The 26,421-nt window shown below is 44.0% G+C and overlaps 1 protein-coding gene across 4 annotated transcripts in view; it reads right to left on the bottom strand.

The window, feature by feature from the left end:
* DAB1 (DAB adaptor protein 1) overlaps window positions 1–26,421 on the bottom strand; it is a 413,306-nt gene that overhangs the window by 156,321 nt on the left and 230,564 nt on the right. The window lies entirely within an intron of this gene.

Raw genomic sequence — 26,421 nt, 5'->3', positions numbered from 1 at the left:
CTAGAAAGGAACGAAGTCTTTGCCCTATGCTTCCATATCTTTTTTTCTCCAGCTGACAATCTCATCCTCTCCTGGAAGACACCCTTGTTAGCACCCCTAACTCCCACAACTCTTCCACACATCATGCCCACATAGCCATCCATCGGGAGACTGGCATTTGTCTTTCTTATGAGCACCAGAGTGAATATGTTTGGAAACAGAGTAGCTATTTTCTCCTTTATTCAGCACCTTTCATGGTCTGGCTTCACCACCACCTCTCAGAAGTAAATAGAATCACAATGATACAATAGTTCATCTCTAGCCACTTGGGCCACAGACTACCATGCTGCACAGTTATTTGCAGCATTGATGTGCCAGTGATGATTCTCTCTCATCATTGAATTTTCCATGTCTAGGAGAGTGCCCACACAATGCAGGTGACATCTGTGATATGACAGACAGGGTGCTCCTCACCTACAGGGGTACCATGGGCAGACACGTCTCCCTAGGCAGTCCTCCCTGTCGCCACATGTCCCTGGTCCTCCTGTCGTGTCTTGATCATATCATGGTCTGCTGGTTGACCATTTCCAGTGTTTCCTTGCTCTAATCCATTTGATGAAGAACTAGAGTTTTCTTCAGATAGTACAGAATGTCCACCTATCATTCACAAGACTCTAGAGATTCCAATTTCCACCACAGCGGATAGGACAGAAATTCCCTTCCATTCATTCAACATCCCAGCAAATATTTCTCAGACACATATTTACTAAACATTGAGAAGCTAGAGATAAACATTATAGACAATACCCACCCCCTCCTTCACTATCTCTTGTCCCCTATCTCTCACTTTCTGTCTCTGGCTCTCTCTCTCTCTCTCTCTCTCTCTCTCTCTCTCTCACACACACACACACACACACACACACACAACCTCAACCATTGGAAGAAGAAGAAATTCCTTCTTTCTGAACCCCATTTCCTTTAACCAATGCTCTTATAATAAATAGAGCATATATAATAGAGCAGCAGAGTGTCCTGTCCAATGCCTGGCTGTCTTCACCAGGACCCCTCAGAGGGAGGCAGGTTGAGTTCTCTCCTCGCCCTGAGAAGAACCCCAGCAGCTGAAGACCTCCGGAACCCAGCCACAGATATGTTCAAGGCCACTCTCCACACGCTTGGACAAGTCTCGCACCTGAAGGAACGGGCAGAAGAACCCAGGTGTGCAGGTTCTGGGGCTGAGATCTCCAAGCATGCTCGGATCAGGATTGGGCCTCCTCGACCCAGATCCCCCATCTTCCAGCAGCTAGGCAGTCACACCCACAAACTGCCACTCTCTTCCTTGCCCTCCTCCCCTGCATAATCCCATCAACAGCCAAGATCCATAGACTATAAAACAAAGCTCACAGCATTTGCGGCCACTCAAACCTCTTATAGTTTAGTTCTCCCTCTGGGAGAACTCGGCAAGCTTCTGAGAGTATCCTGCCCACACAGCAAAGCCTGGCAAGCTCCCCATGGTGTATTCAATTTGCCAAAAACAGTAACAATAACATTTCTCATTCCCCTGACCCTGAAGGAGCCTCAGTGTAGCACTGTTGGGAAGGATGAGTAAAGAGAGGCTGCTAAAATCTCAGGGCTGGGATGAATGGAGACATTACTGGCACCCATTTGAGCAAATCAATGAGCAATGGGATGACAGTGATATAGTGATATAACAGAGCATATATATTATATTTTGCTCGAGTGGGCCCAGTAACGTCTCCATTGGAGACTTTGTTGTTACTGTGTCTGGCATATCGAATACTCTCGGTAGCTTGCCGGGCAATATTGGTTTCAGCTTGTTGAAGTCCAGCAAAACCCAGATGCTCCATACCTGTGTATGTTCATTTTCCTACACTATTTCCTCTGCAGTAATCAAAAGCCTCTTTATCTCTGTCTAGGTCCTCTCTGGAAGTCAAGTTCCTATTTTTGGTCCAAAACTTGGGGGTGCTCCCTTTCAGTTCCCCCTTAAGCACTGAATGTGTTCCTTCCAACATGATACAATTCCCAATTCTCTCCCTAAGCCTATGTACCCCAGTCCTAGGCATTGCCAATGTCCTTTTCTATTAAAATGTTTCTTAATGAATAAATATAAATGGAAGTAGCCAATCATACATTAAATCACAGAAATGAACAAATTCACAAAACATTTTTTTCCTCCTCCTAGCACCACCAAAATCTAGTCACAGATGGAGTCATCTGCCAAACTTAACTTACAGGTCATGCTTCCCTCCTCCCTTTAGCAGTTACAAAAATTCACTTTTTAACAAGTTGTTCTTATTGTAGTTCTAATATTGGTTGTGTGCTTACTATGCATAGGCTTTGCGACAATACCACTACATCATTTCATTTTACCCCCCACACAGAACCTGATGGTTTAGATACTTTGAGTGTAAATATGGGAAGGCTCTTGTCTCCAGCCACCAAAGACTGGAAACAAAAGACAAAAAGAAAATAGTCAAACCCACACAAATTTTATTAGAAAATGAAAGAAAGAAGTAGGAAGAGTTCCATAGCATGGGAGGGGGCCTGAGAGAGAAAATCTGGTCGGGAGCGAGCTGTTGTCTCCTTGTCAAACCTTTGTAACTAGGGAGGTGAGGCATATTTTTACTCTTTTAGTTTAGCTCAAGGCATACACAGTGTTAAATCAGAGACAGGAGGGATGTTCGAGATGGCTATCACTTGGTCATTTATCAGGCCTAGCCCTGTGACAGCCCATCCATCCCATTCGAAGGGCAATTTCTTTTGTATTTTTTCCCTAAGCTTAGCCTGCTTTGTTCCCCTTGTTTATCACTACTCTATATTTCGCTATCATCCCCACTTCACAGATGAGAAAACCAAGATTCACAGAGCTGAAGGGCTCGACCAAGGTTACAGAGGCAACTCTTTATTCTGTTTCAAGGACTGTGCTTTCTCCTTATGAACACCCTTCTGCCTCCGTTAGGTTTGTAATTAATGAAGATAATGTACTCAGCAAAGTGCCTGACATGTAGTAATCAGTCAATAAATGTGAGGGATGATATATGGGCAGAGGGAAAATGAAAACAGGCTGACAGATCCACACACAAGCGCAAAGCACATTCACACACCCCACTGCACACCATCCTCACAACAGACCTGCCAGTGACTTAACGATTTTGCCTATTTTATAAGTAAAGGAAGGGATCTCCTGGCAGATGTGGGACTTCAGTGAGTTCGTTCCCCTACTAGAACTTGGAAGGTTGGGGCATAGAAGTCACACACAAGGTCTCCCAGTCCAGCGCCAGTGCCCTCTGATCTGACCTTACCATCTCTTTTCTCTGCCCAGCCCATTGCCACCTCATCTTTGTATTCCTGCTCTGTCTAGGAAACAGAAGGGCTGGCTCTCTTCCTCAAAGAGCTGGATAGATGTGTGCTTTGGAGGGGTCACGGGTTGGCTCCTCTTGTTCTCAGTCTCTGCATGGAAATTGCCCACAGGTGCGAAGCTTTTGAAGCTTCAAAAATCTTCTCTCGGCAGGTATTTTGCAGCCTGCAGGAGGCTAGCTCTGTGGGCTCCCAGCCACCTGACTGCTGCCCGCAACACTTGAAGCAGTAGAAAACCCAGGTCCTTAGATCAAGGCAACCATCTCAATCTCGATATTGAAGGCTGGGTTTGTGATGTCTGGAAAAACTTCGCTCTAAGTGAGTGGATGGGGCCAAAAGCTGGTTTTCAGGGCTGGATTTACTGACAATAAACTTGCTGATTCTATGTGTTTTTTCACTGTCCATCTGGTCAGGCAGAGGTTCCCCTTGAACATGGACTAGAAAGCAAAATTCTCCCCCATTAGGGTCAGCTTCAAGGACTCCCTCATATCACCAGAGCCCTGGTCACATACCCACATACCGAAGCTGAAGCTCTACTTTAAATCTGGAAATGGCTCAATTAATATGAATGACTGTGTGAGCAGTTTGTAATCCTGGAATACAATGCAAATCACTCAGGATGTTATCAGGGAGCCTGTTCTTCCAGCTGCCTCCTGCTGGCTCTGTGACACCTGTGACTTCTCTTTTCTGGCTTTAGGAGAAAAGATTCCTTCCTTCCCCAATGCCTTAAAATATGCCTGAAAGAAAATATTGTTTCAAAAATGACAAGAATGGCAACATGTTTATGTCTGCTGTTCCTTTCAGGTTGGCCTCATGAGGCAGTTCTTATTGTCAAATCTTCTGCAGCAGGATGTGTGTAAGGAAGATTCCTGCAGGCACTACCCAGAGAATTAAAAAATATATACATATTCTGTATCACAGGGAAAGAAAACTGGTCTTGCTTCGGCTCTCTGCAGATCAGAACCAGGAAGCACAGCACACCTCCATGCAGGTCCCGGATGTCCCTGTGGTAGGGGTCCAGCAGCATACTGATTTGAATATATTTAAATGAGGCTGTCGGAAGAGGAGGTGCAAGGGGAAGAATGGTACAGATATGAAACGGAGGGACATATGTGTTTTTGCTTCCTAGGGCTGTTGTAGCCACGTACCAACAACGGAGTACATTAGCAACTTCTGATTTGTTTCAGTGCTCTGGAGGCTTAGGAAATCCAAAATCAAAGTGTGGGTAGGACTGGCCATAAAGGATGAAGTCCCATCCTAATAGCCTTGTTCTAAGTAGTTATACTTGTAATAATGTTATTTTCAATCGGGCACGGTATGAACAGCCAAGAGCTAGAATTTGAATATAAAAATGGCCAGGGAAGGCATGGAAGGTAGGAAACAACTCAATCCACACAACGTGGAGCTTTATTAAAATCAGATCATCTACTCTTCAAAGACAACTCCAGAAAAGGAAAGACTCTCTGCTGCCCTTGCTCCTAAAGGGAAAGTAGAGGCTCCAGAACGTGGATAGACTTGGCCAAATGACCTAAATATTAAGGATGGAGCCAAGCTCTGAACTCGAACCCAGAAAGCCAGTCTGTACTCTTTCTAGTACATAGTGCCAATTCCATGTATTAAAGCTATAGTAAAATATTCAGGTACCTGGATTACCTACTGGTGCAGAGGGTGGTCCCGAGTATGAGACCCTCATGAGACCTAAGTATCTGTAAAGCATAATTGTCAGAGGTACAGTGATCAGAGAGAAATGCAGTTCTTGGTATCAGCTGCTTACCTTTCAAACTGGACTCATGCCAAATCAGGGGCTTATTAAAGTTAGAAACAGCCTGAAGCAGAGAGAAAACTAATTATGAGAGAGAGAGAGAGAGAGAGAGAGAGAGAGAGAGAGAGAGAGAGAGAGAGAAGAGATAGCACAGATGAGAGGGGAGAATGCACTCAGCTTCTCACCCCGGGGAGCTTGCTTACACTGAAGTCAGTGAAAGCCAGGTTGGATTCCTCTTAACATTTCAGCAAGGGCATTCAGGTCCCTTCCTCTGTTACTTGGCCTGGGGCCCAAATAGCATTTTACTGTTTAGATATGGTTTAGCTAAAGATCATTTGACTTTTATTACTAATAGTTACCAGAAATTGGAGAGCATGTTTTCTCAACAGAAAGAAGTGAAATCCTTTCAGTTCATGCAGGGGACTGGGCTGAGGGGGGTGGTGGGAGGAGAGAGGGAGAGGGGGGGTCTTACTGGTATGATGCAAAAGTCTACAATTTTACAGGGTTTCCTAATTGTATCTCCTACCTGTCTTTTTGTAGATTTAGCACTAGAATGAAGTGTGAGTTCATCACTTGCCTGAAGAGGCTTCCAGGATTGGAATTACATTTTGCTTTCCTTTGCAAGCATTCTCTGGTCTAGTAGGAAACCTCTTTGAAACAGCTTCATGGATTTCAACTGTCAAAGAGATGGGCAGAAACCAAGAGGAAGATGCCCATACGAGCACTGGAGAACACTGGTCTCCTATAGGACTTTTGAGTAATAATACCATATAGGATTCCTATCTTTCAGACTTGATGTGTTTGGTATTTCCATACCTACTCCTCATCTTTCCACTCCCCAAGACTCAATATATGGTCCCTTTGGCATCCTAACCCAAATCATGAGCAACTTGGCTGGTTTCACCTGCTCTCCTCTAAGTCCTATTCCAATCCAGGCTACAATGAATTATCGCACATTTCCAAAAGACCTAACTGGACCTAAGAAATAAAGGAGAAGGAGGGATATTGGTCAGCCATTCCTCCCCACCAGGATAATGATATACTAAAAAAAGAAAATCCCAGTAGTTTAAGCCAATAACAACAATCTGATAAAATTGCATTCTTCAACAGACAGGAATGAGATAAGAGGAGAAAATAACTTTAATTTTTTGAGATCCTACTATGCAGCACTTAAGTCACTTACATGTGTTTTACTAGATCTCAAATGCTCAGTCGACAGAAGAGACACAGAAGAAGCAGAATCAGGCTTTGGCATCGCCTTTCCACAGTCTGGTGCTGGCGTTCTTCAGAAGATTCACACCAACTAAATGATTTAATTTCTCTTCGATTCTGTTCAGTTAGATGTTTGCCAAGAATCCCATACATTATTTCCCCAAACCACTTTATAAGAGTTATACTTGTTACTGTAAGTATATAATCATTAAATATTAATCAGTGGAACATGAGTTCAAAAAGGAAAGGAGCTATCATTTCTATGAAGATGGAATTCACTATTAGGGGAGAAAAATTTTAGAAAATGTTAAGTGGTTAAGAAGAAAGTACTACGACAAACATCAAGTGAGAAATCCCAGGGACCCAGAGGAGCTCTCCATTCGTTTCTTTGCAGGTGTTTTTAAATCCTTACACTTCTTTAAAGAATCTCAAACTAGAAATCATACAGGATACATCATGGGTTTTGTAAGATGAGTACATTCCAATTAGCACAGCTGTATTCCAAGGACAAATAAACTCTTACACTAACATCAAAAGATCCAAAAATTGGGATATATTCATTAAATATTTTAATTAAAAAAATTAAAGGAAGGCATGAATTTTTCCTTTTCTAATGATTCCAGAGTTTAAATCATTTTTTGGATTACCTGACCAACTACAGACTTCAATCTCTTTTGATAATTGCTATTAGCAGGAAGACATCTCTGTTGGGTTAATGTACAATTAGCTAAAAAAAACTCTGGGGGAGTCTTCTGCAAAGTAGGTCAATTCCTTGCTATATAATTCTGATTATGTCAAAGCATTTATTCATGAGTTTTCTTATTCAACCCATTTCAAACAGAATTATATTTATATTACTGCAAAAATTTTATCAGAATTACACTATAGCTTTTGCATTTAGATCTTTGGTGAACACTGAAAAATATTAATATATTTGCATAGCATATCTGCTTTGAAATAATGGGTCCCCCAAAAGAGTAATAGCAGTTTAACTTAGAGAATTTCTTAGAAAGATCATAGTCTTCTAGTACAGACTCTAAGATGATGCAGTTGTTTGCTCTCTGACAATAGAATTATGTTAAACACTATTGAACAGTGCCGAGAGTATCAAATACTGGCTACTCCATTCAAAAACCCATCAGAATGACAAACTCAATACAGTCTAATTTTCAGGAAAGCCTGCTTCCAGGCTGAGATTCTGAATAGGCTGTGCCTTCCTGCTTGATTTTTCTCCCTGGTTGGGATGCATTAAAAGTGCAGGAATAAAGAGCAAAATTCAAATACAGACTTTGTCACATTCTGGGGGTGATTTGTGACAAGTCACTTAACCTTTCTAAAGCAAAGTTTCCCCTATCTGTGATGTGACTATGATAGTATGCACTTCAAGGGGCACAAAGAGAGTCAAGGGAAAGAATTGATGTTAGAGAAGCTATCTCAGCTCCTAGAGAAAATCTGACATGCTTCTGCCAGCACAAACCCAGGTTAAGGGTGTCCTTCTATAAAGCAAACCCCCTCCACCAAGAACTGAATTTTATTTTGGAATTTCAAACCCTTTTCTCAGAAGCTGACAGACAGAACTGATATAGGGTGATTAGTCTACCTAACAGGGTTAAGGAACCCAAGAGGTCTAGTAAAACCCAGATCCTTCAGGTTATAGGCAGAGGTTTGTAAACGCACCTGAAAGAGGAGACTATAGGAGCAAACACAGAATGCTCCAAGTTCTAGAGGCAAGAGGAGCAAAGGAAGCTTCTCTTTCTAAAGAAACTAGGTCTGTAACAGCTACTTAGAAGTGGACAGTAGCACTTTGGCTAGATGTTGTAACCCCCACCCCCACTGTAAATCACAGAATTACAAATGCAGATTCTTTTAATTACTCAAGAAGTCTAGCAAATAAGGTGATGGACTAGCCAACTTAACAATTTAGGGCAACTGTTAAGGCCAACAGCTGGTCCAGATTCAGTATTTCACAAAAGCTAAGCAGTGGGGCTGGAGTGATAGATTCACAAAAGCTAAGCAGTGGGGCTGGAGTGATATCACAGCGGGTAGGGCGTTTGCCTTGCACGCGGCCGACCCAGGTTTAATTCCCAGCATCCATATGGTCCCCTGAGCATCGTCAGGAGTAATTCCTGAGTGTAGAGCCAGGGTTGATCCCTGAGCATCGCCAGGTGTGACCCAAAAAGAAAAAAAAAAGCTAAGCAAATATATTATTTATCATAATTTTTTAAAATCTAAATTTTCTGTGTTTTTCAATTACTTATTTTCTATTCTGACCAACTTACATGACATTCCCATAATGTTTTTCTAAAAGTTTTTGGGGGAAAAACTCATGGTATTTAAATGTTTGAGTACCAATGATTGTGCAACCCTTAACATCACAATCTACCTATAAGTTAAACTTTAGGCATTTGGCATCCCTTGAATGTTTAGTAATGGTCTGCCTTTTCACATTCTTCACATTATTGAAAGTTTGTTTAAAAATTAGACATGGTGGATCTGGACAAGTCGTATAACTTGTAGGATGCTTGCCTTACAAGTGATCAACCTGAGTTTGATCCCTGGCATCCCATATGGTCCTCTGTGCACTGCCAGGAGTAATTTCTGAGTGTAGAACCAGTGTAGCCCTAAGCATCGCCAGTGTGACCCATAAACAAACATACAAGCAAATAAGATAAAGCTTCCAGATTTGTGAAATGGACCTGTGTTCACTTTGGAGATGTATTAAAGTAATACATAGGCTTGAGTGAGAAAAAGATGAAAAGTGATGTCAGGATTGGCAAGAGGGAAACTGGGGACACTGGTCATGGGAACTTTACACTAGTGAAGGGACAGAGGGTGGAACATTATATGTCTGAAACCCAATTGTGAACAGCTTTGTAACTGTGTATCTCATGGTGATTCAATTTTTTTAAAAAAGCAACAGAACAACTTCAGTTGGGAAGGGTGTCCACCAGCATAGGCTAGTCAGCAGCTTCAAAGAGAGAGTCTTAGGTCTTAGGTTTCATGAGAGAAGAGAGAGAGAGAGAGAGAGAGAGAGAGAGAGAGAGAGAGAGAGAAGAAAGAGAGAGATTAGAGATGAGAGAGGCAACAGCTCATACATATTCTAGTAGTTTTTTAAGAAACTCATACACATTTATGAGGGAGAACTGTGAGCATGCACACTTGAAGAGCATACAATGAACATACATCTCATGTACAGAAAACAGTGAAGAAATGTCACAAGAGTTGCTTTGGGGGAGCATCCCAAGAAAGCTCAAGGGCACTGGGGGCCAAATTGTGATTTTCAGCCAACCTGGCTATGGGCGAAAAGAGATGCAGAAGAGCTCAGATTCCTGGGGCTGGTGATCACCCCAGGCCTTACAGTGCCTGAGGGCCTCCAGGGTGCCCTGTACCTGGTGGTATACTCAGGGGCCAAGTATCAACCTAGGTCAGCATCAAGCAACTCACTAGCCACAGCCCGAGCACTATTTCTGTGACCCCAGGAGTATTTTTTTTAGTATGGTAATGAAGAGGAAGATAAGTAGAAGTCAAGAAAGGCTCCATTGTGCATTTTTTTTACTGGCCACTATTGTCCTGTCAAGGGCCTGGGGCCTTACTAGCACTGTCTTCCCATTGTTCGTGGATTTGCTTGAGTGGGAACCAGTAATGTCTCTATTGTGAGACTTCTTGTTACTGTTTTTGGCATATCAAATACATTACAGGTAGCTTGCCAGGCTCTGCCATGTGGGCACAAAACTCTCAGTAGGTTGCCAGGCTCTCTGAGAGGGGCGGAGGAATCGAACGGAGGTTGGCCTGGGTCAGCCGTGTGCAAGGCAAACGCCCTACCTGCTGTGCTATCGCTCTAGTCCCTGTGTTTGATTTTTTTAATTGTTTTTTTCTAACCCCAAGTGTCCTTCTAAATTTGGGGGGTTGAGAAGAAAAGAAGTAAAGTGATGACTGGACCAACAGGAACTCACTGTTACTAGAACTGAAAGTTGAAAAGAAATCATTTTGGAAGCATTTGGTCATCTAGAATACACCTGAAAATAGGCCTACCACATCTAGAACTAAATAAGACACACCCTCTGGTCCAGTTATGGCCTCTCATAAAACACAATCTTAGGTGTATCTGGGTAGATGTGACAAAAGGGATCAGAACTCCAAAACCAGACTTCATAGAATATTTTTTTAATTGCAGCCTATTTGTACTACAGAATACCATATAGTAATACAAATAAGTGAACTATGAATTATGCAATGACATGGATGCCTTTTTGATAAGCACAACAGGTTATACACGAAATGTCTTCTTTATATGAAATTCAAAATCTGGCATGAGGAAACTTATGGGGTGACTGATGGGTGGATGAAAGCATGAAGGGGAACTGGAGGGGCAGTAGCTAAAACACCTGCCTTCTATGTGGCAGATTCCTGTTTTATCCTAATACCACATGGTTCCCCCAACATGAATCTCTGGGTATAGCCCCAAGCACCTCCACAAGGTGCCAATTGCAATGCATTCTTGGTCCTGCACCTGTGAGCTGAGAATTGTTTGGACAGACCCTGTGTGCCCAACAAAAAACCCACACACAGACACACAAAAAGCAAGAAAGTATCATACAAGAAAAGAAAGGACAACCTCATTCTGACTTGGAAGGAAAGTGGAGAAATTTGTTAAATTTGTTTTGGGGGTGGGGAGACTAGTTACGTTTTAAGTTAAGAATGATTTCAGTATGTTTGGGTTTTTTTGTTTTTTTTGTTTTTTTTTTTTGCTTTTTGGGTCACACCCAGTGATGCTCAGGGGTTACTCCTGGCTCATGCACTAAGGAATTACTCCTGGTGGTGCTCGGGGGACCATATGGGATGCTGGGAATCGAACCTGGGTTGGCCATGTTGGCTGCGTGCAAGGCAAACGCCCTACCCACTGTGCTATCGCTCCAGCCCCTCAGTATGTGTTTTAAGGGTGTTTGTTTTACAATCATTCATGAAGCTATTATACTTAATTTGTTTTTATTTTATACATAACTTTTGGGGTCAGGGAGGTGATGCTGGTGGGGGTAGGGGAGGCAATGAGGAATATCAGGGCTATTGGGGTACGAGGAGCACCAAGCAGTGCCAAGGATGGGACTCAAGCCCAGCTCTTAAGCTCAATCGCTTAAGAAACCTTCTTGGTTCTGTTTTCTATACCTTTATTATATCATGAAATTAAAATTCAGCCATCTTAAAAACATACAGCTTAAGAGAAGGACCACATGGAGGGCGCGGGGACCACATGGAGGGCGCGGGAACCACAGATCCCGGAGGAAAAATAAAAAACAGGTTCCAAAAAGAGCCGAGATCACTGGCAAGTCCCAGATGGGGTAGGTGCCGCATCCCGCCTCCCCCAGATAGAACCCCGGTGACCAGAAGCCTTTACAAGCACAGCTCGAGTATGCGGGAACTAGGACTTTTTCTCAAAACCGCGCGGCCGCTTATGCGGCTGGGCGACATCTCTCTATATACAAAGTGATCAATGGGAAGTAAACCACCCAATCTTTCTCTCTGAAAATCAGAATTAAGTTTGGAGCACGGCCACAGCCCCAGAAACACAAGGGATTAATGCAGAACCCAGCATCTTGGAGCAGAAAAGTGAACGGACTATGCGTTAATCCAGGCCATCATTTCTGCCCAGAGGGGAAAGGGTGTTGCCCCATTCGCCCTCTCTTCTCTGGAAAGAAGGATGGCCACCGCATGGGAGCCTTGTGGACAGCAGGTAAGAGCCGGGGGTGTGGGGGCGACTAAAACCTCATGGGAAGGGGGGCGTTCCGGTCCGTCCTTCACGCCCTACCGAGGTCATCAGTTGCTCCCCACGAGCGGCTCCCCAGCACGGCCACAGCCCCAGAAGCACAAGGACTTAATGCAGAACCCGGCAGCTTAGAGCAGAAAAGTGAAAGGACTCTGCGTTAATCCAGACCATCAAGTCTGCTGGAGGGGAAAGGGTGTTGCCCCATTCGTCCTCTCCTCTCTGGAAAGAAAGATGGCGGCCGCATGGGAGCCTTGTGGACAGCAAGTATGAGCCGGGGTGTGAGGGCGACTAAAACCTCATGGGAAGGTGGGCCTTCCGGTCCGTCCTTCACGCCCTACCGAGGCCACCAGTTGCCCCCCACGAGTGGCTCTCCAGCACGGCCACAGCCCCAGAAGCACAAGGATTTAATGCAGAACCCAGCAGCTTGGAGCAGAAAAATGAACGGACAATGCGTTAATCCAGGCCATCAAGTCTGCTGGAGGGGAAAGGGTGTTGCCCCATTCGCCCTCTCTTCTCTGGAAAGAAGGATGGCGGCTGCATGGGAGCCTTGTGGACAGCAGGTAAGAGCCGGGGGTGTGGGGGCGACTTAAACCTCATGGGAAGGGGGCTGTTCTGGTCCGTCCTTCACGCCCTACCGAGGTCACCAGTTGCCCCCCACGAGCGGCTCCCCAGCACAGCCACAGCCCCAGAAGCACAAGGACTTAATGCAGAACCCGGCAGCTTGGAGCAGAAAAGTGAAAGGACTATGCGTTAATCCAGGCCATCATGTCTGTCCGGAGGGGAAAGGTTGTTGCCCCATTCGCCCTCTCCTCTTTGGAAAGAAAGATGGCGTCCACATGGGAGCCTTGTGGACAGCAAGTATGAGCCGGGGGTGTGGGGTCGACTAAAACCTCATGGGAAGGGGGGCATTCCGGTCCGTCCTTCACACCCTACCGAGGCCACCAGTTGCCCCCCACGAGCGGCTCCCCAGCACAGCCACAGCCCCAGACGCACAAGGACTTAATGCAGAACCCAGCAGCTTGGAGCAGAAAAGTGAACGGACTATGCGTTAATCCAGGCCATCAAGTCTGCCGGAGGGGAAAGGGTGTTGCCCCATTCGCCCTCTCCTCTCTGGAAAGAAAGATGGCGGCCGCATGGGAGCCTTGTGGACAGCAGGTATGGGCTGGGGGTGTGGAGGCGACTAGAACCTCATGGGAAGGGGGGTGTTCCGGTCCGTCCTTCACGCCCTACCGAGGCCACCAGTTGCCCCCCACAAGCGGCTCTCCAGCACGGCCACGACTCCAGAACACAGAAACCAATTTCTTAACTATCTGACTTTCAGTAGAAATACTTCCAGGGTCAATAGGTAAAATAGCAGAAATTCAAAACCAACATTTAATTCTTGAACACAGCTGTAGAAAGCAAATCACTTCACAATGCTTTTTCAGCATGTTTGATTTGGGGGGGGTAAACGCTAAATAATAGTGGTGAATCTTTTATTGAAACAATGAATCTAATCAAAGCAGATAGAGTGTTAACTAGAATTCATCTGCCTCACAGGGACGGGGAGGGGTGGGGGTGGGGTTTTATTGGGGTTCTTCATGGTAAAAAATAAGTATTGGTAAAGGGAAATGTGTTTGATATTTGCATGACTGAGACCTAAACCTGAAAGCTTTGTAACCGTTCCCACAGTGATTCAATAAATAAAAAATAAATAAATAAAAAAAAAGAAATTAAAATTCAGAAGAGGAAAGCGCACAAATTGATAAAGCACTGATAAAGCAAGAAGCATCTATTAAGTATAAAAGGGTGGGTGTGTGGCTTCCAGCCATCCTGGTCACCTAGAGACGAATCACTAAAGAGGAGCTGAGCAAACACAAAACAGAAGCGAGGAACAGACTTAGGTTACTTTTAAGGAGGATAAATTATTTATTTTTTCATCCGGAAGAAAGTATCATCAAATTTGAAGTCAGTTTAGAAATCTAAAAACTGCCTATTTGGACTCCAGGCATCCCAGAAGCTCTGGGTGTTTGGGATTGATTAGAATGAGGCACAGATACCCTGTTTACTGAATGGCGTCGGGCTGGCTGCCATCCTGGGCTCTGGCAACCCATGAAGCCCCTGCCACTTATACTTAAAGAAGATTCCAGCAGAGTCAAGGATAAGCTTGCATGAAAGCCTAAAGCCAAACAAGCATCTCGGAGCAGGGATCTAGCCTAGCTATTGTGCCCGCACCCTGAACGATGTCCAGAAATCAGAGTTCACGAAGAACTACAGGGGTGAGAAGTCTTAGCCAGGATGTAAGTTTCCTTTCCTGCTGGACACATTCATAAGCCACCCTGGGAGAATTGATGTCAGATGCAAATGGTGTGTTTGTCCCTCCTTCAGATGGCCAGGCTATTATCTGCTTCTGAGTCATTCCTGGGCCTTCAGATGCATCTAATAAAAAGTGGCTATATTCACTACGAACCAATTTTCCCTTGAGTTTTATTACTGAACTCATTAAGATAAATCATCTTGAATCTTCGATCCTACCTACTTTAAAAGTCAGGGGGGAAATGAAGAAATCTTCTATTAAAAAATACATGTTTGAAACATTTGGGGGGCTCTGGAGAAAACAATTAGCTACTAAAGTGACTTTTTTTTTCTGTCTGTGTGAATATGAGGGAGTGTCTGTGAGGGTGTATGGGGGACAGTATGAAGTTTTGGTTTCCAGTAAGTTTCCAGTAGTTTGTAATGGCTTATTCTCAGGTGGAGCAGTTTAAGTCCTATTTAAACAGGAAAAGCTCTGGGACAAATGGCAATGACTGAGCCTTAGGATATGAACCTCTCAACCAGAAGATGTCTGCAGCACAAAATAAACACAAACTAGTTCTGAGGTTTTTGTAGTCTTTCTTTTCTATAGTTTGACCTACTTGGGGCCAAGGGATAGAAAACAGTGGCCTACTAGAAGCCCCTTCTTCAGGCAAGCTGTTCACACCCTAAGTGTTAATCCTCTGTCCAAACTGGGAACCCTTGCTTGTACTTGCAGACTCCAACAGCTCTGCAAAGGACGTCAAAATGACAGAACTCAGCAAAGGGGCAAGAGTGTGTCCTGTTCCATGTCCCCATGAAAGCTCTCCTCAATCCCTTTTCTCCACTAGTTTTACCCCAGACTTAGTTTTGGCTGAAATGATTTTCACACAAGCCCTCCCCAATTCTGATACATGCTTAGGGGCACATGCTCTTTGGGTGAAAAAGGTTGTCAGTGTTCGTGCTTCTTTCTCCTTTTCTCTTCCTGTGGGGATGGGAGGGAGGGACACACAGGCCAAGCAAACCTGCTAGCTCTGTGGCTAAGCTCTCTCCCTGGCTAACGCTTCATGCTAGAATATGTCACACTTCCAGGACTCAGAGTTTCTACAGTGAACAAAGGCTTAGACCAAACAGCAGGGCTCTAAGAAACGTCTATGTGTGTGGACAAGTTGTTGACAACTTTTCTTTTTAAGCCATTTTTGGGAGGCCTTGAACCCAACCATGTAAGGCAAGACCTTTGATTGGGAGTTTGGTTCTGGAAAACAAGAGCTGTCTGCACTTCCACTGAAACGGAAGTAAACATAGAAGCAAACCAAAGTGTGCAAGCGTGCACACAGGAATGAATGAATTCGCGTGAGCACTGTGGGCTCCTTTTTTTGTCACCCCCTCCCCCATGATCTCTCGTCCCCCAAGGATAATCCAGTCAGTCTCTCTTGGAAGAAGAAACCAAGCTACCATGGTCCGTACTGTACTTTATATCATTTTCCAGTAACTTCTCTCTGCTCCCTTCTCCACGCAACTCTTCCATGCAAGGATAAACTTACTTTATTCCGTCCTCTGCACTGTCAGATCACCTGGTGCATTTTGGGCAGTGATGCCCATGTCAGAATGCCAAATAAATCACTGGGAGACTTTTCAAAAAGAAAATCCAAAACTCTCATTTTCCGTGCCCTCTTTATTGATGCTAACACAGCAAGCCTAAGGGAGAAATGGTAGTGATGTGTGTTAAAAAGTGACTTGAGTAATTCTGGTGTGTAGACTAGCTGAAAATCACCCAGGCCACTAATCTCATCTCAACTCTGATTGCAAGTTCCTGAACCTGAATGCAGAAGCTGTCAGCCCTGTGCCCAGGTTAGGAACCTTATAGGAACACTCACTGTGATCTCCAGCAAGTTCTGTGAGTGTTCTGTGTCTATTGGCCCAGCTTTCAACAGGGATCTTGGGAGCTGATGCCTAAGATTCCAACTGTAAGAGTACCTATGGATATGGTAGAGATCTGAATGTTGCAAGATCTTATGTATGGGCAGCAATGTCTACTTGGTCCTCTGCACAAATAGCAAATTCTAGCTGTATCTCACTGACAGTTGTCTTTCCAAAGGAAGAAACCCAGTGCCAGTATGTGGCAGATATAATAAATATACCAGGGAAGGGAAGGGAAATTCAGAAAACCAAAAGGAGCCATATAGGAAGTAAACCAACATTGTCAAAATATAATTTAGAGACCTCAGGCTCCATCTAAGCCTCTTCAACAGCAAGGTTCACTGTACCCTTGGTTCACTGTACCAAGATTCACTGTAACCTAAAATGTGACTGTACCCAAGTCACATTTTAACACACATCACTACCATTTCTCCCTTAGGCTTGCTGTGTTAGCATCAATAAAGATGCAGAGTGAGACTCCTGGAGGCTGCCAGGAGTGACCCCTGAGCACAAACTCAGACATAAGCCCTGGATTCTGCTAGGTTGTGGGCCCAACCTCCTAAGACAAAAAAACTTCCACTTTTCTTCCCTCTCCCCCAATGTCTTCCCTCTCCCCCAACATCTTCCCTCACCCCTAGCACTGCAGTGTGTGGCTTTGTGGGGTATGAGCAGGTCTTGGGCTCTAGTAGTGAACATTTGATTCAGTTACCAAGTTTTCTAATATTTTGGTTGGGGGGTTGTGCTATGTCCAGCAGTGATCAAAGCTTATTTTCGGCTCAGGGAACACCCCTGGTGGGTTTCAAGGGACCACATGAGGTGCCAGGAATTTAACCCAGATTGGCTGTATACAAGGTAAATGCCTTCCTGCTGTACTATCTCTGCAGCCCCTCAAGTATTGCGTGGAATGTCCTCTAGCCTCCCTCCCCTAGGAGCCTCAAGGAGGCCAAAACACACAGAAGAAAAAAGAAAAGTAAGTGCCACTCTCAAATGGAGACAGCAATAACTGCGTTATTGGGGTTACTGTAAAAAGTAAATGTTACGCTGTTAATCAAGTATGTAACATACTGACTGACACTCAATGATGTGAGGAATAATAGCAGTCAAGGCTCCAAGATCCAATATTTGCAGAACATCTAATAATAGCAGCTATCAGTTGCTGAGTGCCTACCAATTCCAGCTATTGGAATTCTCACAACCTTTTGAACAATGAAGGAATCATAATGCCCCAGCTCAGGAAAAAAAAGGGGGGGGGCTCAATGAAATGTACTGCACTGAGTAAGTTGAATAAAGGGAACATGGGGCCTTCATCTGTTTATTTTCTATCATGAGACCTTGTTCTGGGTGGGATCTAGCAGGGACCATGTATACACCACTACACACAATCTTGAGTTACCAGAAAAGATACATGGCAGTCTTGAGTTACAGAAAAGAGACACACAACAGGAAAGAGGGTGTCAACCTCTGCTTTGGAGGAACTTATTTTTGAGTCAGAGAGATGAGAGCTAAAATAAGTAGGGTATAACAAAAGAGCACTGTCTAGTGGGCCCCATGGTGGAGCTGAATACAGGGCTAGTATAGAGCTTGGGTCAAATTCAATCTCAAAATCAGGAACATGTTGGTGCAGAGAGAGAGAGGTCTGATCTGCTTCCTGCAGGAGCAAAAAGAGCTCTTTTTCGGGGGGGAGGTATTTATTTGGCAATACACAGTAGCATCGGGGCTTACTCCTAGTTTTGAGCTGAAAGATAACTCCTGGTCTGCTTGGGGGCTATATGGGATGCCAGGTATCTAATCTGGGTCAGCTGCATGCAAAGCAAGTCCCCTAACATTGTACTATCACTTTGGTTCCAGAAGGAGCTTTCTTGAGAAAGAGTGTAAGAATGAGCATTCCACAAAGAGAGAGAATTTGAGCAGATGGGTAGGACAACATTAGTATATCCAGAATCTAGGACTGTTTTGACTAATATGGCAGCCCTGAGTGCCTGTGAATCTAATCAAAGTGAAGTGAAATGTATACTCACTTCTTCTGCCATGCCAACTTCATGTCAGATGTTCACCAGGCATAGGTGACTGGCAGCTACCACGGGACTGTGTGGCTAGAGACCATATGTACCACGGAAGATAGTGCTGGAAGTTTTTATTTGGATTACAAAATGCAAAATGGGAGAGAACAACAGAGGAGGCTGGAGAAAGGCCTGCTCAGCAGAGTCCCATGATGAGAAGGATCTGTGTGTGTGTGTGTGTGTGTGTGTGTGTGTATGTGTGTGTGTGTGATGGGGTGAGGGTAGAGTTGATGTAAAATGAAGATATCGAGAAGTCTTAATTTCAGAAAGGGTCTGTGGAAGAGATATAAGAAGTATGGCAGGGAGAGGTGTGAATGCATAGAGAAAAATTGTAAGAGACAAAAAGTAGACAAGCAGCATAGCATGGAATACAGACTCATCAATGCCCAAGAGAAGATTACCATCTTGTGGGAAACAAAATGGGCACGGGAGGAGATGGCTTAAAAGAGTGCATTGGTCAGCAAGTTCTGGGCAAGTTCTTCTCTTGCCAGTGATGTATTCTGCAGGAGATGTCCCCTGGGAAGTTGGATGTAGGAACCTTCAAATAATATCTCCCAGCTGCAATTGCTTCTAATAACTTGAGCAATAAACCAGCTCATTTGTAGCAACAAACTTTTCATGTGCCACTCCACTGTGGGCAGAAAGAGTGACAGAAATAAGGAACAGATCCCTCAGCTCAGGGTACTCACAAAAGAGCCCACCACGATAAGAGGATATCGAAGTTCTCCAAGGTTGGGAGCCTGGAGAGAGAGAGAGAGGGAGGAGAGAAGATTGGGGGGCAGCTTCAGAGACAGCAGAGGGGATGCAGTTGGCCTAAGGCCTGAAAGGATATTATTAGACAAGATCAATGTTGGGGAGGGGAGCTAACTAAGAATAAATCAATTTTTCCTGCTGCTTTTCACGTTTTCTTCCTGTTACTTAAAAGAAAAATCAAGACAGCTTTTCTTAAAAAGAGCTAAAAGTCCCTTAGGTAAACAGAGGCAGAGAAAGTGCTGGAAATCCAACCTTCCTACATCTATCAGTGCCTTAGGTACACAGGAAAGGCTCTGTACTAGGGAGGACACCAAGACAGGGGGCAATGGGGAAACTGATGATCTCTTCTAGACAGGATAGTGTAACTAATACTGGAACAAAAGGATTTCTCTAATTAGACAATAGAGAAAAGAGGAGAGGTGAAGTTCATCCATTCTTGCCTTCCCCAGATCCACACAACTCTGCATAGTGAACAAGATCTTGAAGTGCCTCTTCAATCGGACCACTCCTACCCATATCTACTTTCTTCTGTGTCCGTTGACCATTTTTCAGATAAAGTAAAAAATTCTACAGAATTACAGGATTCAATTAGAAGCATGCAAGGTTACCCCAAAAAAGCTGGTCTGGGCTGGCTAATTTTATAGGGAGAGGCCATTTCCATTTTTTCTCTCAACCCAGCTTGTTTTTGGTGAAGTCTTTGTCTCTCCATCTTACCAGACATGAATCGTGTGCTCTCTGGGTCTGTGCTGGTTGGTGTGTCTGGGTCTGGATGTACTTCCAGCAGTGCGTGGTGCCACATTTCATCACACACACACACACACACACACACACACACACACACACACACACTTCCACTCCTTTCTGATCACCTACTCCACTCAAGGGCAATTTCTTGTCCCCCAATTCAAGTGACCATGCTCTCACCTCTTAAGCTCTGAGTATAATAATCCAACAATGTAATAGGTACCCAGAATAGAGCAGGCACCTAAGAAACTATGTCAGTATCTCCGGAGGAAACCTATATCAGGTGTGCTTTTGTGTCTGGAAGTGAGGATAGGTGATGATACAATGAGTGCTCCATGTAAGATTAACGGGTACACTCATGGTCAGAACCATTAGGGTAAATCAAACCTCCTGAGTGATAACTTTACAGCACAAATATTCTCAAATCTATCAGTCTTTCCTAAAACAGCCCCAAGTCTCCAGTCCATGATTTCTATAGGAGCAGCAATGACACAAAATCCCACACCTGGGGTCCAGCTGGCCACCACTTTGACAGATGTGCTGGTCCAGTCCATCAGCAGGAGTAAGGCTTATTTGGTCTCACTTCTCTGATAGACAACGATTAGTGGGAGATGAGAGAGGGCCCTGGACAACATCACTTATTAGTGGGCCAGGGAATTCTCATGTGAACCTCATCTTACCTGGTCTATTTTCCACAAAAACAATGGAATATTACATGTCTAATCGTAGTGCACGGGCCTTGATTAAATACCCAATCCATAATTCAATAAAGAGGTTGTGCTGACACAATCAGCAGAGAGACCCTTATGAATATCCAAATAAGCCCAAACCTGAAACACATGAGTCAGCGATGCCCCCACAGGGGCATATTAAAGTGTGCAAAACATTCTTCTACCAGCGCTCGACTTTAAGAATTTTATAATTAGCAAAGTTTCATTAGCAGAGTAAAGAGGTGCTGTATTCCAAATGAAAGCCTGCCAGGAGCCTTAGGACTCTTTGCAGGGAAATTAATGGCTCTGTTTCAATTACATAAGGAATAATATATGCTTTTTAATTGAATAACAGACTGTTTGTCAATGGAAGAGGACTTGAAAATTCCTAGAAGCTCCGCAGGGCGGCTTGATTTCCATTTTGTAGCAGAGTGCTAAATTGTGATGGCTATGTGTCTCCCCCACCTCTTCCCCCCACCCCAGAAAACGTTATCTAACCAATACTAGGATAGAAATGCTTCTCTTCTTAAGTTAGACTAGTATCAAAATTTCATACTGAGCATACAAATGTAAAACATACAGTGGTACCAAGATAGCTGTTAAAGGGCTGGAGAACCTGGGCTAGATCCCTGTACCACAAACCCTCCAGAAATGCCAGCTGTGTTTCTGCTGTACCTCAGCATTACTGGGCCAGATCAGCATCACATTGTTGGGTCAGACTATTAAACCATCCAACCCAGTTGCCTGAGTATCACTGGGAATGGCTACTGGAGTAACCCCTTGCAAAAAAAATGTCCAATTTTATTTTATTGATTTTTTGATTTGGGGGTCAGATCTGGATGTACTCAGGGCTTAGTCCTATTTCTGTGCTCAATGATTACTCTTGGCAGTGCTGGAGAGATCAGATGGACCCTGGAGCTCAAACGGAGTCAGGTGTGTGGAAGGCAAATGCCCTACCCATATGATCATAATTTTTTTTTGGAGGGGGGCACACCCAGCAGTGCTCAGGGATTATTCTTGGTTCTATATTCAGGAATCATGCATGGTGTTGCACTAGGTACAATATGGGATGTTTAGGATTGAGCCTAGGTCACCTGCCTGCAAGGGGATTGAACCCAGGCAGAGAGAATGCAAGGCAAGTGCCCGACCTGCTATGCTGTTGCTGGGCCCTACATGTTCATATTTTAAATGCAATGCAAATCTTCTTTTCAACTTGTTTCCTCTTTTAACAGATACTGCAGAATATAAAACTAGTTGTGTTCATCTTTTTTCTTAGTCCACTAGAAAGCTTGGTATTCAACCTTGGGTGCCAGCCATACAGCAACAGGGCCTTATTGAGTGATATAAGCATCTAGAGATTTCCTACACTCTTGTATCTATCTTAGTTTTCTAACTAGCATTCTTATAATGCTGACCATGACCTAATGTGGCACTCTAAACAAAGCAGGATATAGGATAAATACTGCATCTTTATTTTATTTTATTTTATTGCTGTTATTTCATTTTGAGGCCATACCTAGAAGTGGTGCCCAAGGCTTACTCCAGACTTTGTGCACAGGAGTCACTTTTGTTGGGGCTCAGGGGATCTTATGTAGTGCTTGGGATCAAACCTGCATCAACTCTATGCAAGGCAGGTGCCCGACCCACTTTACTATCTCTCTGGCCCTATATAACACCTTACAGTAGGATACCTTGTTCTACGCAGCCATTTGCATATGGTTCCAGAAAGTGTAAATATTAAAAGTGCAAATGATAATATGGCCCTTTGGAATAAGATAGTAAAAATTGAGGGACAACTGAAGTATGTGGCCACTACTTAACTCCTCAAGTTGATGGTGACCTTTGTGCTTTGCTATCATGCCCTATGATATCTGCAAGCCAACTCTGCAGAATACCCTACAAAGAGTCACAAAAAATATTGGAGTAGAGGCTAAAACAACATGTTAAGTGAGTTTCAGAGTAAAGTCTCAGAAAGCTGGAAGTGGAAAAGAACACATTTGGAAAGGACAAGGTCCTTTCCCTTGTTCCAGGTGCATCAGCACCTACTGCCCACAAAACAGAAGTAGAACCATCAACTCAGTTTTGTTTTCCTCTGAAGAAAGAGGGAAGTCTGTTGTGTAAGTGAGAGGGAGGGATCTTGCCTCCTTACATGGAGCATCATTCCTTAATTGACCTCAACCCCTTGTGATGTATCTGTTTCTTCTAGGACCTCAATGCAAACGCGTTCATTAATATTAATGGAAAAATCAATGGCGAACACATACAAGCAAGTGCTCTAAAGAATGCCAGGGTGAGACAGAGAGCTAGTGCAGAGAGAAGGGCACTCTCCTTGCATGAAGCTGACCCTAGTTCTATCATGGGAACTGCATGGAATCCCCTGAGCATAGGATCCACAAAGCAGTGATCCCTGAACACAGTCAGCAGTAAGCCCTGAGCACTACTGGGTATGGCTGTCTTCTTTGTACCAAACCCCAAATAACAAAAACAGTGTGTCAGGAGAGGGAGTATCATTCTAAGAATCTGAGCTGGGAAGTCAGGCCAACCCCAACCTGCTTTGAAGCCCCAGAGTATTTGGCTTCCTGGCGCTATGATATTGGAGATGGACTATTCTTCATGGAGCCTCACTTTGTTCCCTATATTGCTTAAGCCAACCCTCAGAACAGCCAGAGTGCCTAGAGTCTTAGGAAAAACAGTATCAAAAGATTCTAAAGGCTACTAGTAATAAAAGTCAGTCTAAAAACTGCTAAACATTAAGTAATGCTTTCACCATTGCAGGAGACAAGAACCCCCGCCCCCTCCCTCTGCCTTAGAGAGAATTCCTCCTTTTCTTCAAAGGTAAACATATGAAGTTGATAGCTTTTTCTAAATTTTATTGAATCACCGTGAGATAGTTACAAGCTTTCGTGTTTGGGTTACAATCACACAGTGATCAAACACCCATCCCTCCACCAGTGCATATGCCCCACCACCAATATCCCCGGTATACCTCCCCTTTCCCACAATCCCCACACCCGCCTTCATGGCAGACAATATTCCCCATGCTGTTCCTCTACTTTTGGGCATTATGGTTTGCAATGCAGATACTGAGAGGTTATTATGTTTGGTCCATTATCTACTTTCAGCACACATCTCCCATCCCGACTGGTTCCTCCAGCCATAATTTTCTTAGTGAAACCTTCTTTATTCCAGCTGCCTTCTCCCCTTTGCTCATGAGGCAGGCTTCCAGCTTTGGAGCAACCTTTCTGTCCCATGTATCTACTATTCTTAGGTGTCAGCCTCATGTTATGTTGTTTTATACTCCACAAATGAGTGCAGTCCGTCTATGTCTGTCCCTCTCTTTCTGACTCATTTCACTTAGCATAATACGGAGTTGATAGCTTTACTTGTGTGTTTTGGGAAGTGGCTACTGATGAACCTATGTTTAGGTAGGTGAGGAATCTTTCCCTGGACTCTTTAAGTTTGCCTCAGATGGATGGCACTTCCCAGTATGCAGAGCAGGGAAGCATTTTAAGAACTGTTAGAAATCCTCACTTCAGCTCACCCGACAGGTGTTAGGAAACCACACTTTAAGTGGAATAGTACAGAGAGCCGGGCCTCAAATAGCATTGCTTTCTTCAAGATCTGCTTAGATTTCTTTTGCTCTTGTCCAGATAATAACAAAACAGCATTTAATGAAGTGATGTTATTTGACATGGCTGTTGTACTACTCACATCTTCTCAGCTAGTGCTTATGGAACAGCTAATTTATTGTAGGAAGGAAACAGGGGAATATAATGAGATAAAACACGTAGAGTTAACAGTGATCACCAACAGCTTCAAGTGGTCAGGATTAAATGACGGGTCAAAATGTACTTGCCCAAAAGTAAATGGTAGGGCTGAGATTCTACCTAAAGACTTCCTGGCTCTTTGTCAAAATGATGCAGGATGCCTTTAGGTTCCAGTGTTTTGTATCTTTGTTGGGAAGTTATAAATCACTCAGCTGATTCCAGCTTGTCTCAAACTGAGTGTACAAGAGATAAACTGAGAGAGGGGAGAGAAGGAAAATAGAAAAGAATCTGAGAGAGAGGAGAGAGGGTGAGACAATTCATGAAAAGAAAGAAAAGGAGAGAGGGAGAGGCAGGGAAAGGCAAGAGAGGAGAGAGAAAGGGAAAAAGCAGAGAGATACGGTGGGAGATAGAAGAGAAGAAGATGGAGGAGACAGAGAGGGGAGAGAAAATGGGGAAGAGAAATAAAAGGAGAAAAGAAGGAGATAAAGGGATGAAGGGAGGGAAGGAAGAAGAGAGTCAGGTTAAAGAGAGAGAAGGTGAGAGGAAAATGGGAAGAGAGAAGCTGAATGATGAGAGAGAGAGAGGGAGGTTGGTTCTTATGTCAGATGCCACCCACCTCCCCCTACTGGTCCCAATCCTGCCTGCTGGTTCATCTAGGCCCTCAGCTACCCCTGCCTAGGATCTGTGCTCCCCTCCCCTTTATTCCCTGCCTCTCAGCAAACTGTTACCAGATCATCCACTCAGTTTATTCCCAGTTCACATTGAGTCAGTACACTGTCCATTTAGGTCCCGAATTGAAAATGCCCATATCACTCCCAGATCACAATGCAATGCATATAATCTGTACCAGAGAAAGCCAGCCAAACACAAAGAATTTCTAAATGGTCTTTTTTTTTGGGGGGGGGAGGAGGAAGTAACCCAACTAATGAAAATAAGCAGATCCAGAAACTGGTTCCCAGCTAATTGGAGTGTTTGATAATGACCCAGAGAAATGGCACTAGGATCTGTCATTGGCATATTCTCACACATCATTTATCCCATGTCATCAGCGCTTGGTTTTTATGTAACATCTCCTTTTATGTAACATCTACAGTGCAACTTTCTGGTCCTTGGGTTTTTTCCCTCTATTTTACTCCTCTCATTACCCAAAACTGTTCCTTGAACCAGCGACTCGAGAAGGACTCCAAGGGTGCAGTTCCAGATTGTACTTTTTGCCTTACTCACCCCATTAACTCCTTAATACCACTTCACTAAAATAATCAGAGCTAGCATTCATTGAGTCTATACTCTGTACTGGGTACTTTCCTGAAATACACCCCTTAAAACACATCCTTACTTAATCTTCATAACAATGTCATAGGAGAGTTATGGCTGTCTCTTCACTGAAAACTCAGCAACCAGAATCTCAAAAAGTTTAGTGACCACCCCCAGGATTCACACAGGAGGGGTGAAATTCAGACCCAGATCCCAGACATGACTGAATCCCCTCCTTTGCTGCCTTAACCTCCTTCCCACACCCTGGAGGTACCCACTCATCTCCTGATCACCTCTGCTCCAACCTCCCACTTCACTAGTCTTATACTCTAAAAACTTTGAAGCTAATGATATAGGGGTATCGTCCTCAAGTGCTTCAACCATCAGACTTAGCCATTGACATTTGGAAACTCATAGAAATGTATGAGTTATCAAGTCAGGGAAAAACATGGATGCGGCATGATTTCCTTTCAATTGAAGCGCTGAAACCTTGGTCTCACAGATGCTTTATTTTGCCCCCCTGGGGAATGTAGCATCCTAGTTATCTACTAAATTATTCTGACCTTCCAAGGCCAAGTCCTGTTAGCCCTTCCTAATCCAAAAATAATTAGTGGATAACAGACCCTGGCTTGTGGAGATAGACCTATTTGTAAGCAATCTCTTGTCTGGAGCAAATGGTTTTGCCGGAATCAGCAACCCTAATAGATTCTCTGGAGCTGTTGCCACCTGCCTTCCCAGGCCCCCATCATCTTTGACAGTAAAGGGCAGTCGGGTCACCATTTTCAGCCTGGAGGTACAAAGTTGCCACCACATTGTCACTGATGAAGAGAATCTGGCCATCCGACTGACCATC

This window comes from Sorex fumeus, unplaced genomic scaffold, assembly GCF_029834395.1.
Source record: "Sorex fumeus unplaced genomic scaffold, SorFum_2.1 ptg000045l, whole genome shotgun sequence".
In the NCBI taxonomy this organism is placed as follows: Eukaryota; Metazoa; Chordata; class Mammalia; order Eulipotyphla; family Soricidae; genus Sorex; species Sorex fumeus.
This window is presented reverse-complemented; position numbering and strand designations above follow the sequence as displayed.